Source organism: Amblyomma maculatum, chromosome 6, assembly GCF_055883805.1.
Source record: "Amblyomma maculatum isolate TAMU_Amacu chromosome 6, ASM5588380v1, whole genome shotgun sequence".
Lineage (NCBI taxonomy): Eukaryota > Metazoa > Arthropoda > Arachnida > Ixodida > Ixodidae > Amblyomma > Amblyomma maculatum.
In genome coordinates this window covers 126,098,845-126,118,103 of record NC_139349.1, presented here as the reverse complement: position 1 = coordinate 126,118,103, position 19,259 = coordinate 126,098,845, and positions in this window count along the sequence as shown.

Here is a 19,259-nt window from a genome sequence, read left to right as displayed (position 1 = left end):
AACATAGGTAAATGCTCTTCAGCCAATACAGTCGTGAAGTTTCCATGACCCCCATTTAACTTTATTGTCACGTTGACCGCCACCGCCCCCTTAACCTGCCACGCAAATCTATGAGAGTAGATACACTGCTCTCTAATGGCGTCGTCGTCGTCGGTCGGTCGACGACCGACCGACCGACGACGACGACGCCATTAGAGAGCAGTGTAGTCCATGGCGTCTTGCCCTAGCAAGTCCTGGAGCATCAAGGGACAAGAAGTGGAAGCGGTGACAGATTTTCTTTTCTTGGGCTCCAAGATTACCTCGGAAGGAGACTGCAGCCATGAAATTAGGAGACGCCTGCTTCTGGGAAAGAGAGCAATGGTAAGCCTTGACCGCCTAGTAAAGAGCAGAGACATTAGTATGCCAACCAAGATCTGTATAACTCGTGCTATGGTCTTTCCAGTTGTGATGTATGGATGCGAGAGTTGGACTGTGAAAAAGGCTGACCGCCGAAGAATTGACGCGTTTGAATTGTGGTGCTGGCGAAGACGCTTGAGAGTTCCTTGGACTACCAGAAGATCAAATCAGTCGATATTGTCGACCATAAACCCTGACTGCTCATTGGAAGGTCAAATTCTAAAGTTAAAGCTCAGCTACTTTGGTCATCTGATGAGAAGAGAGGAGTCGCTGGAGAAAGATTTCATGTTGGGAAAGGTTGAGGGTTGGCGGAGAAGGGGTAGGCAGCGAACGCGATGGTTAGATGGCATCCTCGAGGCACTGCAGATGAAGTTATATGATGTTAGGAAGATAGTAAGAGACCGGAAAGCGTGGAGTGACATGGTCCATAGGGTCACGAAGAGTCGGAAACGACTGAACGACTGAACTGAACTGAACTGTAGTCCTTTTGTGCAGGCAAATACGTTTTTATCCTAATGTTTGTCGGAATCTAGTTAAAATCCTTTTCTTCCGGCAGAAAATGCGTCAATCTCAACCTGAGCTTTATACGCAAAAAAGAGTTTTGATAAATTTATCGCTGATGGGGAGAAGGTATCTCCTGGATGCGGGCACGCTCTAATATTTAAAAATGCGTAGATACTTGGTCTCTCACGAATGATGTCAACAACCACAGCACCTTAGGAAAGCAAAGAAGACTTTTCAGGGATGTGTATCAATGTTATAAGCAATAACGCAATCATGAAGACAACTGAGGGCAAATTAAATGAGGAAACTACTCTAGCTGCCAGTAGGATTAGACCCCACACACTCCGAATTTCGGGTCCAGGGCTGTAGCATTATATCTACGTCTTCGGTTCTTCAATCATCCACCTTTTAAGGTATTTATGCTGAGTGTAATGTATTGTTGAGAGCGTTCACCAGCTCCACCCACGTCTATATAAGCAGAGGTTGTATAGTCTTGGTCAAAAGTTCTTAGGCCAAATGATTTTCGTCTAACCCGAAAAATGGAGCCGTCACGTCGTCCTTAAATATTAAAGGGAAGTTTAAATGCTGGTAAAGTGATATCTTATTGCAACGAGAAACAGTATTATATATTTCACGACCCTGTAGTCTTTAATGGCACCTGACGGCTTCATTTTGATGCTGAGACAAAAATCATTTGGCTTCAAGACTATTGACCAAGACTGTACGTGGTGTATTACCATGATCGTCATATTTAACATGATATAGTGGGGAGGGTAAGAGCTGTGCGATGAGTCTCTCAAGCAATCTATGACATGAAGGCTACCAAAATTAAAGCCCTCGTCAAGCTTATCAATTACACAGAAAGATATGAGGTGCTCGGTATCCCAAAGAAATGAAGGGGGCCAACAGTCATAGAAGCCAAGTAAATCATTACCGATTTTTATTGCTGTAATCACGGATGTAACTGAATGAAATACAATAAAGAAACAAGTGATGTGAATGATGTGATTAAAAGCCACCACGTTAAAATTTTGCGTCCCTTGATAAAATTACACAACACCCAGCTTTCTGATTCGCTAGTATGCAACATAAACTTAATTGCGGAACACCGTCGTTAACTTTTCCTCAAAAATTGTCATGAGCAGAAACAATAGCAGATTGCATGTGATCATGACAGACCTCGCTCATCAGCTAAATTTATTTCATTTTTTTTATTCATGTTGCATACCACAAATGCCTCTACGAAGACGGGTTCTTAAAGATCAGATATGAGTTGTTCATTAAAAGCTCAAATGTTTTACATCAGCAGCAGGAAGCTCATTCTAGTTCCTGTGAGCTTGAACGAAAAATGAAAGATGAGCTGACGAATGGACTGAACGTGGGTGCATGTTCAGCCATGACTGAGGCTGCAGAAATAGAGGTGTGCTGTTTATATAGCAATATTTTTAATTGATTTGTGTTAAATATTATTGAAGAGGCAGGGGTGAACGACTCTGCCATGATGTAGAAGATTGGGAACGTTAGCTTGTGCTTTCAGTATACTAACGACAGACACGTATGATTCATACAGAAAGAATGAAAGACTCCGCACGGTTCTGGACATATTCTACAATGCTAATGTGACTACATAACGTGCCCATTTATGCAAGTGTAAATCAAAGAATGCACGCATTTTAACTCGCTTTAGTAACAGTAAAACTTCTTATTGTTTGCAGAAAACACATATTATGACAAACTGTTCAATCTTAGGATGTCTTTCATCGGACTCTGTTATTAGTAGTATTAAACAATCACGTAAAACTTATTCTTTCAAATCCGCGCTCGAACAGTCCTTAAAGTCAGTAAAATTCATGATTTTCGTGATATATTTGCCAGCACTTTACGGCAGCTTACAAGTATCCTCCAAAAAAAGAGCCCACAAAAACTCTATCCCACTGGTACTCAACTGTGGAGCAGGATTACAGAGAAAAACGAAAACAACTTCTACTTAAAAATCAGGAGCACGCAGAGGGCTATAGAGCGAAACGATTAGCGCAACATTATGACACTGAAAGCGGGCTGTGTGTGAAATAAGAGACTCGGGTTCATGAAATTCAAGTCAAAATTAAGAACTGAGCGTGCAATGAAAATTGCATATAAATTGAAAATACTCTATGGTCGTTAAACGTCTGGAGTCCAAGGGAATGCAAGTACAGAATTAGACTGCAAACTGTTAGGAGGCAAGATGAGAGAAAAATTATGTCCGTATTATACATGCGGCTTGAACAGGACTTTGTAAACTTTAAGGATATGGGAGAGGCTTTTGTCCAGCAGATGTAGTCCAACTAATGACATACATACATACATACATACATACATACATACATACATACATACATACATACATACATACATACATACATACATACATACATACATACATACATACATACATACATACATACATACATACATACATACATACATACATACATACATACATACATACATACATACATACATACATACATACATACATACATACATACATACATACATACATACATACATACATACATACATACATACATACATACATACATACATACATACATACATACATACATATACTTTCCTCTTGGGCGATACCAGTAAGCTTCTAGTTATAATCTGGGAGTGCTTGCCAAATGCTCTCTATCCCAGTCTTATTCTCCTTGTTATTTCCCTTTCATGGCCCCGATCTGCGGTTACTACATGTCCTAAATAGATACGTTCGCCTACTATTACCAGTGCTTCGCTACATAACGTAAACTGCTGCTCCTTCCCTACTCTATTGAACATGACCTTAGTCTTCTGCATACTGATTTTCAAGCATACTTTTTTACTTTTCCTGTTTAGGTCATCAATCATTCTTTGCAGTTCATCACCTGAGTTACTTAGCAAGACAATGTCATCAGCAAATCGCAGATTACTCAGGTATTCTCCATCTACTCTTATCCCTAACTGTTCTAATTCCAAGTCCCTGAATACTTCTAAGCAAGCTGTGCATAGTACTGGGGAGATCGTGTCTCCTTGTCTAACACCTCTTTTTATAGGGAATTTTTTACTTTCTTTATGCAGAACTGTAGTTGTTTTGCATCTTCTATATATATATATATATATATATATATATATATATATATATATATATATATATATATATATTATGTCTTCCAGCACTTTCACGTACCGCTCGTCTATACCCTGATTTCGCAATCAATGAATGCTATGAATAAGGGCTGGTTATATTCCGAACATTTTTTATCACCTGGGTGATGGTATGGATATGATCAATAGTAGAGGATCATTTCCGAAAACCTGCTTGATCTTTTGCTTGGTTGCAGTCTGAAGTTGCCCTGATTCTATTAGCGATCACTTTGGTAAATACCTTATACGTAACAGTCAGTAAGCTAATTTTTCTGTAATTTTTCAAGTCCTTAGCGTCCCCTTTCTTATGAATTAAGCTAATGTTTGCGTTCTTCCATGGTTTCGGTATTGTCGACGACACCATATTGCGTATACAGGGTGACCAGTTTTTCTAGCACGATATTCCCCCGTCCTACAACAAATCTACAGTTACCTGATCCCCTCCAGCTGCTTTTCCCCTCTTCGAAGTTTCTCATGCTTTCTTAACTTCGTCCTTCGTCACTGGCGGACCGTCTGACTGCATTTCCCTACCGCCAATCTCATAACTGTCGTGACTTCGTTCGCTGCTGTAGAGATCAGTATAGAACACCTCGGCTACTTTGACTTCTTGCCCATAATAGTGACGACATTACCCGCCTTGTCCCATAGCGCATACATATGATGTTTTCCTATGCCCAATTTCTTCTTCATCGCTTTAAGGCTTCTCCAGTTCTTTACAGCATGCTCAATTTTCTCCGTGCTATACTTCCTTATATCAGCCACTTTGGGCGTATTGGTTAGCATTGATTTCTCTGCCAATACTATCTGGTCTGTTATATTGGAAACGTTCATACTTTGGCGTTTCTTAATCCAATCCTACGTCTTCTTATGTAGCTTACTGGTATCCTCTCTTCTATACTAACACCTCCTTCTACCACCTACTTCTACAGCGCACTCAGTAATGACATCTCTTAAATTATTGTTCATTGCTTCTAGGATAATGTCATCATCCTCAGTTAGAGCTAGATATCTATTTTGTAGCGAGATCCTGAACTCTTCTGCACTCCCTGTCACCGCGAATTCGTTGAACTTCTTTCTTACTAATCTGTTTCGTTCGCTTTTCAAATCCTGTGGTCACTGCATCGCACCTTCCCGATTACCTCTACGTCCTGCACAACGGCGGGGTGAAACACATTATGAAGTCTATTTTATTTTTAGTCTCCCCGTTAGGGCTTTTCCATGTCCACTTCCGGTTTTTTCGTTCGCTGAAGATGGTAATGATTCTTATGTTATTGCGCTCTGCAAACTCAACTAGCAACTCCCCCCTGCTATTCCTAGAACCAATGCCATCATCACCCACGGCCTGATCTCCTGCCTGCTTTTTTTCCTACCCTGGCATTGAAGTCGCCCATTAGTACAGTATACTGCGTCTTTCCTTTCCGCATTGCCAATTCTACATCTTCATGGAGGTTTTCGACTACCTGGTCATTTTAACTGCTTGTTGGTGCATAGGCCTGTACAACCTTCAGTTTATACCGATTATTAAGCATTATAACTAAGCCTGCAACCCTCTCATTAATGCTATAGAATTCATCTATATTACCAGCTATATACTTATTGACAAGGAAACCTACCCCTAGTTCTCGCTTCTCTGGTAAACCTTGATAACACAGTACATATCTGTCCTTCAGTAAAGTATATGCATCATTTGGCCTCCTAACCTCACTAAGTCCACTAAGGGCAAGCGCAGGCTAAAGAAACTCATTGGAAACTACTAACAAGAAAACCCGAAAAGTTAACTGCGCGTCCGTCTTCTTCACTCTCGGAGGCCATTTATCCAAAGATTATGAAGGCTGACGTAAAATAAACAGCAGCTTCGAGATTGGCTGCTTCACTGAGAAGCCGCCATGGTCAGTTCAGCACCAAAAACGAGCCCAAGCCGCGGAAGCTTTGAGTAAGACATTAAAAAATGGCAAAAGCGCGGTAAATCACAAATAATCACACACTTGCTAAACTAACTGCCCTAGATGTTGCTTATATATTTCAAACGTACAAGCCTACGAATGTCATCGTTTACTACCTCGTTATAGGCAAGACTCGTGCATATAGCTATCGTGTCCCACGCGGCGCTGCGACGACATCGATACAGACACTGAAAAGTTCACCATTCGCTGCACGTGACAACGCGTGAGGACGGACATTCAAATATAGAAAAATGACAAATGGACAAACATTTTGAGTAGACTGCAACATAACAGTGGAAAGACCAGCTTTGTGACACAGACAGCATTGAGCAGTGTTTACTGACAAGAAAAGGCCGGAGGAGGATAGCATAGATCCAAGAAACCGCGTCGAGTAGAATCTGCGACTATGGAGGGCGATATAGAGCGAATGCATTTGGGAGTCCGGCGCGGATTCGGTGCATGCATGCACAAGCAGCTGGGTGTGTTGCATGAGCTGGCGACTACGGCTAAGTTTCTGTCTTGGAGTTTTCGCTACAGAACCGATTCGCTTCCGCAGTGAATGATCTAACGCTTGGGGAAAGTGGACGACCGGAAACTAAGGATACAGCTCGATATGAAGGACAAACGAAAACAAACGGAAGCGGAAATGGCGAAGGTCTTCCGTTCAAGGTTGCACGGATCGCCCGGTCTACCATCGAGCCATCCATCTTTCGGTTGAAGTTAATGCCAAGCGTTTCTCCGACTCCGCCGGGTCCTTAAGGGATATATTGCCGAATAATAATGCCAGCGCAATAGAAAGCCCCGGATGCTTCTCTAGAAAGTGAAGAAAACGAAATGCTAAAAATAGACGATGAGCGAGACAAAACGCAGCTGTGCATGATGATTTAGTAGCGTTTTATCGAATGCAAGTCAAGAAAGCGTGACGATGCAAATAATGAACGATGATTACTGGTTAGTTTATCTTAATGGCAAAAATAATGTTATCGGCAGAGAAAAAAAAAAATTTGATGAAAAAGGATGAGGGGATACAATGAAAGGTTCGCCCTTTATCTTTGTGATGTCCGATTCCTGCTGAACACAGCGTCCTTGCCGAACATAGCGGATGCGAAGAAACATGGCTTTGGTTTTAGGGGGTTTAGCTTCCCAAAGCGACTCAGGGACGCCCTAGTGGAGGGCTCCGGATATTTCATCCAAGTGAGGATTTTTACCGAGCACTGCAATCGCAAAGCACATGGGCGTCTTGCTTTTCTCCTGTAGTGAAAAGCGGCCGCAGAGTCCGGGATTCAATCCCGCATCATTGGGCACAGTAGTCGAGCGCCTTAACCACTGCACCACCCCAGCTGGGCAATCAGAAATTTGAAAAGTGTTTAAAATCGCGGCCACCATGATCTCTATAATATGGAACAGGGGCATAGAATGTACAAAACTTCGAGAAAAAAGCTGTGATTTTGCTGCAGGAAAAGACACAGTACGTCAAAAAGAGAAACTTCAGGCATAACTACAATCTTTCCGCACCCCTAAGTTCCTTTCCTTATTCCTGTGTTTGCGCTCGCTTGCTTGTTTTTTTTTACTGCATGCTTCACAGCTAGCTATGATCTCGTTCATCAGTATCGCACAGTCAGTATCGACATCCGCAGCCGGCCGAATGTCTCAGTTGGCAGAACGCAAAGCAAAGGGGGGAAAATTCCCGGCCCATTTCCAGAAATAAGGAAGGAGGTGGCAAATGAGGAGGGAATTCGATGCGACGGGGAAGGGATCGCTGGCCTAGAGCTTTGGGCGTCCGCATCAGCGTTGGAAGTGGTTTATTTGAAACCCATCGTTCAATACGAAAAGGTATAGGCGAATCCCGGGCCAGCGCACGACTTTCATACGGGTGTGTGCATATTAGAGACGGTGAACACGCCGCTGCTCTGTTTCTGTGAAAACACCGTATATTCCAAAAGCGCTTTATGTTGCCGTGTTCGCGCATTGTTTCGTGCCAGTGTATACTCTAAGCAATGTGAATAAATACAAGCAATATACCATGCTTGCCTTTTGTCGCTTCAACCAAGTTCGCTAGAGCATCCCTGCAGTCACGGCAGCTCCAAATCACAAGAGGCTTCCGGATTTAACGAGAATACAGAAAACTTCACATGCGGTTTAGCATCACTAAGCGTCGAATATTTTTGACTTGAACCTCGCAGCCCCCGTTCTACACTTTTTGTTGTGCTGAGTCACGAACTTACATTTTATTGACTCCCATCAACGCCATCACCTTGCCCATCGCTGTTCTCATCACAGGTCTTATTTGTCAGACAACTGAAAGGAGCCTAGGTCAGCCCGCTTGCTGACAAGAGAATGACGTCGGAATTTTAAGACATGTAGCTGAAAATAGGCCGACAAAAAGGCAAGGAAAAAAAGCGCGCGTGAAAGTACAACATATCTGTCATAAATTTGCACGTAAACGTTAGGCATAAAAAGTGCTGCCACACATTTGAAATCAATACCTTCTATCCTAGTCTTTGGCATAACTTTATCAGAAGCGATAAACACGAAGAAAATGACATTCCGAGCCATCTGTGAGAGAGAACGAACACTAATATAATGCAGTAACCAGTGAAACTGGTTTTCTTTGCCTTGGTTTTGTTCGAAGCCTACTGCCGGCGAAGAAGTTTGTTTTTAACGTACATGACGTTCGGTTTCTTGGCGTCAGAAAACCTCCGACACAGACATGATGCCGCTGCTGGAGTAACATGGAAGGTTCGCGCGTAAATCGGGCTTTGTTCAGAACGCCGATAGTAGTGCTGCTTCATAAACGAACAGGTTTTTAAAATTTTATAATCCGCTTGAGCGCTGAACGCATTATAAATTTCGTGATAAAAACACCTGTAAAAGCTTTTAATATTCAATATAGCCCTTATTCTTCGCCGTCACATACCAATTTCTTATGCGATAGCCAAATTTAAAGACGCTTTCTTCGCTTCAAGCCACTCTGTGGTAGTAATACTAGAATTCAACCATGTGAAATTATCTTATTTAGGGCAACACTTATCTAGGTGCTTTAAAACACAAGCCGTTTTCCTTACTTACAAAGGGCACACAAAAGCCCACATATTATCTTCGGATATCGAGATTAGTAAACATGAACCATTTGGCGCTGCCTGAGCCGCAGGTGCAAAGAGGATGTGACTGATTGGATATTAGGTGCTCATCACCAGCCCTTACTAATTTTCTTCAGCGAATCCGGCGTGTACCTGTACTTGTAGAGAATTAACATACAAGACATGCTATAGCAAGGGAAAAATATTCAAGCAGCAAATGCAGAAAAAAAATCGCGAGGAAACAAAACATGCATGCGGGAGACCGCAGCAAACGCGCGTCTCCATGGCTGTATTTCAGGATGCGAAGTGCGCTGAATATAAAGTGGCAGCTGTAGCAGAATTTTTCTTTTACTTAATCTTTTCCGCGTGACCGGACTCAAATTTGCTTACGGAGCGTGTCGGAGCTGAAGAGCCACTCGCACACAAGATGCGATTCCCCTCCTCTGTGTTTCGGAAAAGTGCTATCAAAAGACTTCTCAAATTCTTCCTTCTAGGCATGGCATCTAAAGCGTTGTGATTTGAGACAGCGCGAAAAAAAAAAGAATAACCCGATTATGTGAAAAAACAAGCAGGCTTTCCCTTAGTTTATGTGGCGTTCTCGGCAAGGGGCTGGTATTCCTGTTTGTTGTAGTCCGCAAGCGCTTTCCGGCTTGTCGTGACACAGGAAGCAGTGCATAGAGGCCACGTGATGGCTGTTGTGCCATTCTTAGGCTGATGCCTTTTGCCATTTGTTCTTTTTTTGCTTTTGTGTGATGCCTGAGTTTGATTACCGCAAGCATTCTCGTATATATTTTTTATGTTCACGCTGTCCCCTATACCGTGAAAGAAAATGTTTCTTCTTCCTTCGTTCCTGCACTTTTCGCGCTGCTTTTTCACTACGCAACTGAAGAAACCTACAATTAAGAGCTATAGGAAGTCTTTCAGAATATCGCTTGATAGTACAGGGCTAGTAATGGGGAAATGTTGATGGCATCAGACACCTGACCAAGATGACATCGTATCAACTCACCCATAACTCCACCCTGCTGACACGGAAAATTTTGATTCAGTTTTAACTCGAAAAGCCTTTTAGTGATTATACTTAGCTAATCATTTACACAGAGTCCATTCGACGAATTGAGATCATTAACAATACTTGTTTGAAATTATTTATATACAGGAAAACTATACGCTGGCAACTTTCATTACGTTGCCGCTGAAGACAATTTTCAGGCGGCATCAACATGTATGTATTACTGTAACAAAGATAATAATGTGTTTCGAAATGGGCCTTACAGAAGAGAACAAGAAAAAACAGCGGCAGTTGATATCCTTAATCTACGCCTTGAGTTGTATCTTATGAAAGCTTTAGAAAAACTTGCTTGCGATGCCGGTGGCAATCTTCGTTCATGTCCATGTGAATAAAACTTTTCTAAATAAGTAACAACATTATTTGCCCCCCTTTTTCATACATCCTCTTTAACCTGCAGTATATACATTCTTACGACCCAAGGAGACCCAGACCCGCGAGTAGGCGTAAGGTTGTGCAGATGTACAGGGACGTGCAGGCCGACTCAAGAAGCGTTTCATTTGATCTTCAAACACAGTCTAGCCCGAGCGCTCCTCACACGCCAACAGCCGCTTCGTCGACTTTGCGGCTCATCAGGGATGCCGCGTTGGGCTAGCTACGCGGCAATATATATCAACCCGCGCTGCGCTTTAGCTAAACCGTACGAACGCGCATGCCTGGCAGCGTGTATATGACTCCATATCCCAATAAGTACCGGGTTCTATTTCGATTTCGTCCTCCGTGAAGAGCTCCTGAATACTTGGCAATCACGCGTGATCTCGTAACGTCACTCAACCTGCCGACGAGTCAGAGTCCGGGCAAATCACTTGCCCACGAGGCAACGGCACCTTAAAATCGCTGTGGCACAAAATATCGGGGCGAGTTTTTAGCCCTTTGCAAACCTATATATTTTAAAACGTAAGAGTATCGACTGTGCGGTCTGTACAGTCGTGGTTTAAAGCAAGGCAGACACCTGTACATGGTAGAGTTTTATGAATAAACAATTAATGCTGAAAACACATGATCCTCTTCATTTTTATTTTATGTTGCAATTTATTGCGAAATATACAGCCGACAACATCAAAGGGCCTCCCCGTTTTAAACTTTCTTAATTAGCATTCTGCCTACATATATGGAATGGAAAAAATGCTCATTTGACACATTATCAAGATCAATGGTATACAATTACCAAGCATTGCTAGTATTTAAAATTTCAGGGCATTAGAAATATTGCGAAATGCTATAAGCTCACTTTATTAATGCGCAATGCAGAAACGACAAGTCGATTACCCCCTCAAATTGTTTTCTTTTTATTGTGATATTTGATATCTCTAACGACCTTAATAGAGCATAATATTTTGTTATCGATGCCCTAAAACGCATTGTGTTATTATAAACAATCATCACCTTTGAAACCGAGCGGAGACTCATGTACGAGTGGCCGAACTGCCATATTTATCTTTCTGCCTAGCCTGCGTTCCTGTTAAACTTCATCGACATCGTCAGGGGCATGAAAACCAGTTACGCCAAAATTTCTGGACTCCCTACTGACAACTGAAATTGTTACAGACATCTTTCCATGCCACGCCTCCGAAACGACCAGGCGTTTATACTTGTGACTTTTTTGGGGTCCAGCTTTGACTTTCTACTCTGCAAGGAGTTAAAATTGTCGGCAATTTCTATCGTAGCAGACATGCTTTCGCAGACTCCGCAAGCGGCACCGGGAGGACATGGAAGGTTTGAATTTAAATAATAAGGATTGAAAGAGTGATCATGCTTGGGCCTAACACAGAAACCTGTGAATTAAGCTGGGGGGGGAGGGGGGGTCGATTTCACCAGCAGTATTCTTAAACCACGCAAGCCGGCGCCCGATGATAAACGAAGAGACGATGGTTGAAAGGCGGGTGTATGTTCAGGCTGATTACTCGAGGCATTTCTGCTTTGGCGTCGATTTTAGAGAAAAGAATTGGAAGAATCTATGTGCTTGTTTTTTTTTAACGGGATAAGCGACGCCCAATAAAGATTCTGTAGAAAAAGAGTGGGCCAGCATCTCTGCCCTGAGACTTTCTGAAATGGCAGGAATGGTAGGTGAATGGCGCGGATGATGGAAATAAAATTTTTCATCAGGCATCACTCTAGTACCACATACTGAGCCTCGTGAGTATCAGTCGTGTTCTATGGCATGCTTCTTGGACTCCTAATTCCTGGAAATTGTTGAGCATGGTTCTGACCTCTTTATAGCAGTCAGTTTCTTTCAGCACTTTGTCAGAACATTTTTTTTTTCTTTCTAAAAAATGATCTCCAAACGAGAAATGTTAGCTTGAAAGTAGCCCGTACTTCCTAGACGTGTCCGTTTGGCATATGTGATATAAAAACTTCAATGGACTGCACAATTGTCTTATTGCCTTAAATAAGGACACTCTGTGGAACCCTTCTTGCTGGCAGTTTTAGAGGACGCGACATCTTTGTCGCCTGCGCCGCAACATGAAATAAATGTGGCTACCGGCTAAACTTTACGTTTAAAAAAATGATGGCGATAAAAGAATATTTAATGGCACCTTATATATATATAATAAGGTGAGTTAAATGGAGACTCTGTAAACTAGAATATTTATTGGCATCTTGTATAGAATTGAGTTAAACGGGGACTCTGTAAACTATATTTCAACAATATCTCACTCCTGCATTTCTGCCACGCCATGAAATTTTTGGTGCACGGTTTCATGTCCATCAAGAAAGGCAATCTGCCTGATCTAGAGCCAGTGCACTATCGAATTTTTAGGTGTGCGTCCTTGCATGCAAAAGCTGCTGTAAAGTGCAACAAAACGTGATCAACAAAAAGTCACCACCCTCGCGTCTGGTGCGTGCACACGGCATGAGCGAGACCGACTCCTCCCAGAGGGAGTCAGCAAATCAGATCGACCTCCTCGTCTACATCACATATCCAGAAAGTATGCACCCCCGTCGCTGCCACTGTGTATATATATGCCTGTCTGCTAGCGCTCGGCAAAGCGGTGCAGTGGCTGATGCGTTTGATGTGTCGCTTCGCCGTCATTTATCATGCGCTGCACAGCCGGTGCGCTCTGGCGCCAGAGATTGCATACCGCTCACTTTCTTTTCTCTGGACTCGTAGCTCGCGCCTTTGAATGACAAACGGGCTGGTGCCCAGGCATCTCACGGGGATTCGAAGGGGATCAGGACCGAAGAAGAAGACGAATGCTTTCTCCGCTCTTACTTGACTCCTTTCATACAATTTCCTATATTCTATATTTCGTTGCTATCATGTTGTATATTACAGAAGCTTCCACCGGTTTAATTATTTTCTGCTTCTTTGAGAGAGTAAAATCAAAACGATTATCAATATCGCCGGTACTTAGAGATTGATTGGGCAACCTAACTTTCTGCATCCATCAGCTGGCAGGAAAAGTAAAATTACAAACTACAAGCACTCAAGAGCCTATTTTGTCACACATTGGCATAAACAGACTGCGAAAGCTGTTTCTACCACCAAAAGTTGAACAAGCATGTGCGAGCAAAGATTGAAGTGTGCAGGTATCATTCCTGGAACACTCCTTGACTGCGCTATTGCTGAGACGCTGTGTACAGACGGTGAGCTGAGTACCACCATCTACTCACAGAAACTTATCTGATCGAAAAGTATGGTTTTATTATCAGGTTTAGCGAAAAGGAAAGTAGGGATATAGGGATGTCACTGCAAACAGCTATCATGCGATCAAATGCCGCAGAGGTTTCTTAGCATGCTTTATACTAATTTCCTAATGCACTACTTGACCACTCCTGACTAATTTGATAAAGAATTCACCCATCGCCTTGTCTTCAGTTTTCAGTGTGGTATATATTAGTAGTAGCCACAGTCTCCAGTAGTATTAGCCACATTTATTAGACGAAAATGATTAGCGGTCCGAGACGCCATTCGCTGATGCTGCCACGGTGTATCATGTCCATATATCATTTGTACTTTACAGATTCACCATGGAAGCCGGAGGGCATCAGGAATAGTTTGAGTAGACCAACCGGCGAAATAAAACCTATTCTCTCCATGCGGGCAAATACTACCAGAAGATTCTAGTACAGGGTGTGAGTATAAACGGGCAAGAAAAAAAGAACAAAATGAAGCAGTGAAGCGCACCTGAGTTGCGCCGTCGATGCGAGTGAACGGGAGCAAACAGCCTTATAACTGAAGTGGCGGAAGAATTCTGCAAGAAATCTTCATATTCTTGCATCTTTCCCAGACTCAAAGGAGCAGCCTTGGCACTAGAAGACTCCTGAATATCGCGTCGCTTTAACATGTAGTGAATTTGCAGATGACATTGCTTTTATATGCTGGCACTAGTGGCAGCCCCCGTTGGTTCTGGTGGGCTGACCTATTATAGATCCCATGAAGGGAACGAGACTGAGGGAAGCGTTGCAAACCCTAACAGTACTTGATGTCAAAGGCGGTGACGCGCCGATACATCTGACCCACTAAGCTTTGTGATGATCGCGCCGTCTGAAGCAGTCTGAGATCAGCTGGAGGGTGAGGAGCTGGGTCGCCAGTGACACAAATAACCATAGTTAAATAGGCTGGCATGCCCAAGCTACAAGAGCAACTCTTCTCACTTCGCCAAAAAAGCGGTCTTTACCCCACTTCAGCCTTTTCAAAGAAGGAAACAACCATTCCAAATAAACTCTATGCATTTGAATCTTAATATCAAGAATAAATAAAGTAAAAAAAATACAGTAAAGAAAGGGGTTAGGAAAGGAGACACTATCTTCCCAGTATTTTTCACTGTTTTTAGATGAGGTAGCCAGAGACTTAAAAATGGAGCGTTAAGGTTAAGGGTGGATGTACAATGCATCAGCGATCAGGGATCGCTGATGATATTACCCTTCTAGTTAACTCAGAGGAAGAAATGCAAAGACTTAGAAAAGAAAAGCAGAAAATTAGGACTAAAAACCAGTATGCGGAAGACTAGGGTTATGTTCAGCAGACTCGAGAAGGAACAGCGGTTTGCAATAAGTAGTCAAGCACTAGAAATCATATACGCGAATATATCAACATAGGACAGGTTGTAACCGCAGATCCGGCTGATGAAAGAGTAATAACTAGAAGAATAAGATTACGATTTAGCGCATTTGGCAAATCGCCGTAGTTTATGACCAGCAGCTTATTGGTATCGCTCAAGAGGACAGTATAATAGTTGCATTTTACCTGTACTCACCTATGGAGCTGATACGTGGAGGCGAACAATAAACGTTCTACTTTAGTGGAGGATAAAGCAGAGCGCTATGGAATGCAAATTGGTTGTTGTAACATTAAGAGATAGAAAGCGTGATTTGTGGACCAGAGAAATAACTGGAGTTAATGACACTGTAGTGGAAACCAAGAAAAAAAATAAACATGGGCAGGACATTTAGTGCGAAGAGATGAAAGAGCATGGTAGCTTAGTATAACAAATTGGATTCCAATGGAAGGAAAGCGCAGCAGGGGGCGACAGAAAGTTAGGTAGGCGGATGACGTTCACTTCGCAGTACTGAAATCTACGCAGGTACCACAGAACCGGCGTAAATGGAGAAATATGGGAGAGGCCTTCGCCCTGCAGAGGATATAGGCCGGATGATGATGAGGAGCAAGCATACAAAAATCCGCTCATTGCGTAACCCTCGCAGTACTTCAGCTTGCACGCTTAACATCTATCATCTCAGTTGCTCTGCGCCGACGATGAAAATTGTCTGCTTTGTGGGTCATAGCGTAGCAGCACCACGTAACAGGTTACGTCGTGACAGCCAAACTTGTTCCGAAACTGACGAGACATAGCGCCACCTCTTCACCGAAGGATGCTACGTGCGAATATCTCACATTTCGGGATTATACCGGCAGCCGGTGCATTGTGGAGCGGAACCACGCAGAACGAAAAAGGTACTAGGGGAACGACTGATCTAAAAACAGTGATTAGCACGGCTTTTTAGTGGAGCGCTCAACGACGGGCGGATAGAGTGGCGTATATTTTCGGGCATCCGCGTATCATCATCGTTTTTGCAAACTAGCGGCTTGCGACAGAGGGTGCCAGACGAGGCTCGAGACACGCTCAGTAACTCGTATCCAGGATAGGTCTCCCCTTGTTTGTGGTGACTGCAGTGCTCGCTTGCTGGTGCTCTGCCACCGCAGCCTTCGGCGTTGCCTAAGTGTCGTCTCCTCACGGTCGTGTCTCGGCGCCATTTTATTTTACTGCTTTCTAGAGTGCCTTCATAACGGGTGCCCGTGGAAACACACAAAATGAGGTTTTCCAACTGTAGAAATAGGCATAACATAGTGCCGCGAAACATTCGAATCTCTATTTGTTGTCTTTTAACAGCCTCCAGCATGTGGCCTTACCATCGTTATTGTAGGGCAGGCATCCATTACGTAGCCTTTGTTCATGTTCGTTTTCGCGAGACGCGGTTTTATCCTTTTCTTTGTTGCGAAAGATACTTAAAGATCTATCTCCAAGGGTTACAGTCACACGCTGTGTTTCTATAATGTTCCAGGTTACGCTAATCCCCGTTCACGGATTTATTCAGATGTTTCTTCGCCACCTTTGCACTTTCGCCACGTTGCACTGTCGAGTGCAACGGGCATTCTTAGATCGATGACCGACGAGCCGACTTGTTGGTTTCGCCGCCGCCGAAACGCTTAGATTTTTTTTTTTATTTGCGGGCGCAAGTGAGCCTGAATAAAGAATTCTTTCAGGCTAACGCCAGCGTGTTCGTTTGCTGTCTTCGGCATCGTCACCGACACGTGAGAGTATTGTTCTCGCTCGATTGACTGCTGCCGTAGTCTTATTTTTATTTTCGCAATTTATCCAACGGCGTTAACGTCTCTCAAGATTGAACTGTCTGCACCAATACATGGCAACACACCTCTGTGTTATACGCTGTATGCTTAAGCGATGGCCAGTCTCAGGGGGCTGTGTGGTAAACCTTCGAAGCAGCACACATTGCCTCAGGGGAGTTTGCCAAGGGCAGGGACAACAAAATATTTCTAAACAATCTGGGCGACAAACTTCGCATGCCGGGCGAATGTATGCTGGAATTCTTTAAATATATTGTGACAACCGCAGAGACATTAAAGCGTAATGTTCTATATGAAAGAGGACTATAGTCGAAGCTTGATCTCGCGCTGGGCCCTAAAAGAACTGACAGCTAAAATGCCGCTTTTGTGTCTCTCGTCTATTCTCTCCCATACATAGGCACTGTTCGATTCTTCTTTATTTATTACACAAATAGCCCGCCACAGATATATTCGATTATTATTATTTAATCATCATCAGCCGGATTATACCCATTGCAGGGAAGAGACCGCTCCCACATTCCTCTAACTAACCCGGTATTGTGCCAGTTGCATCCAATTAAGTTCTGGGAAATTCTTCACCTCACCCACCCACCTGATTTTCTGTCGCCCCTGCTGTGATTTCCTTTCCTTGGTAGCACATTTGTTATCGTTTTCAACAATCGGTTAACCTCTCTTCGCGCTACATGCCTATTATTTCCACTAGAATGTCATTAACTCGAGGTATTTATCTGACGTACTCAGCACACTTTCTATTCGCAACTCTGTACTCTTTCTACCTGTCAACGTTACACCTAACATTTTACAGTGTTGTCCTCAAGTTAGGTAGAACCCTTTTCGTTAGCCTCTAGGTAATTGAGCCCCGTCAATAAGTACAGGTAAGATGCAACTGTTCTATACTCTTTCTTTTTGCAATACTGGTAGCCTGCTGTTCACAACCTGCGAGTACTTGCCAAATGTGCTCCATCAAATCTTATTCTCTTATTTATTTCCATTTCAGGTCCTGATTAGCTATTAGTAACGGTCCTAAATATATATTTCCATAACACTTTCAGTGCTTCACTACCTACTGTAAAGAGCTGTTGCTTCACGCGGTTGTTGAACATTACCTCAGTCTTCTGCAAACTGATTTTCAAACCTACCTTTCTGCTTTTCTTTTCCTGCCTATATCATCAATCATTCTTTGTAGTTGATTATTGAGTTGCTTAGCAAGGCAATGTCATCAGCGAATTGCACATTACTGAGGTATTGTCCATCTACTCTTGTCTCGAACTGCTCCCATTACAAGTCTCTGAATATTTTCTCTAAGCAAGCTGTGAATAGTGCTGGGGAGATCCTGTCTCCTTTCCTAACACCTTCCTTTATAAGAATTTTGTTACTTTCTTTATCCAAACGTATGGTTGCTGTGCGGCCACTATATATATCTTCCAGTACTTTCGTACACCGCTCGTCTACACCCTGATTTCGCAATACCTGCATGACCGCCGGGGTTATTACTGAATCAAATCTTTGGTCGTAATCAATGAATGCTATGAAAAGGGCTGGTTATATTCCGAGCATTTTTCTACAACGTAGTTGATGGTATGGATATGATCGATAGTAGAGTGCCCTTTCCGGAAACCTGCTTGATCATTTAGGTGTTTGAAGCTTGTCCTCATTCTACTATCGATTACCTTAGTACCTACCTTGTACTAAACGGATAGTAGACTAAGTGGTCGGTAATATTTCAAGTCCTTGGCGTTCCTTTTCCTAGGAATTAAGATAACGTTAGCGTTCTTCCTTTATTTGAGTACCTTCGATATCATTAGGCATTGCGTATACAGGGTGGCCAGTTTTTCAAGCACAATATCCCCCCCGTCCTTTAACAAATCTGTAGTTATCTGATCCTTCCCAGCTGCTTTCCCCCTTTTCATATTTTCTTTCTGCCGTGTCCTTTAGCGCATACATCTCATCTTCGCGTATGATGAATTTCTTGTTCACTGTTTTAGTAACACCGTTGTTCAGACCATGCTCGTTTTTGTCCATGTTATGTTTCCTTATGTCGGACACATTGTACCTATTGATTATCTATGACAGTTGTGCCGGTTGTATCCTGTATTTTGGGTTGGAATTTTTTTATAATTAGCTGCCTGTAATTTTCCAGACACCTACCGTGTGCTTCTGTCTACTACTGCACAACGTTATGAGCTATAGGTGGAGAGCGAGATTCGCATAATGTCGTAAAGACTGCTATAATAGCAACTTTATGCACCCATGGAAATAGTATCAACCACCATTTGACTGCAATGTATTTC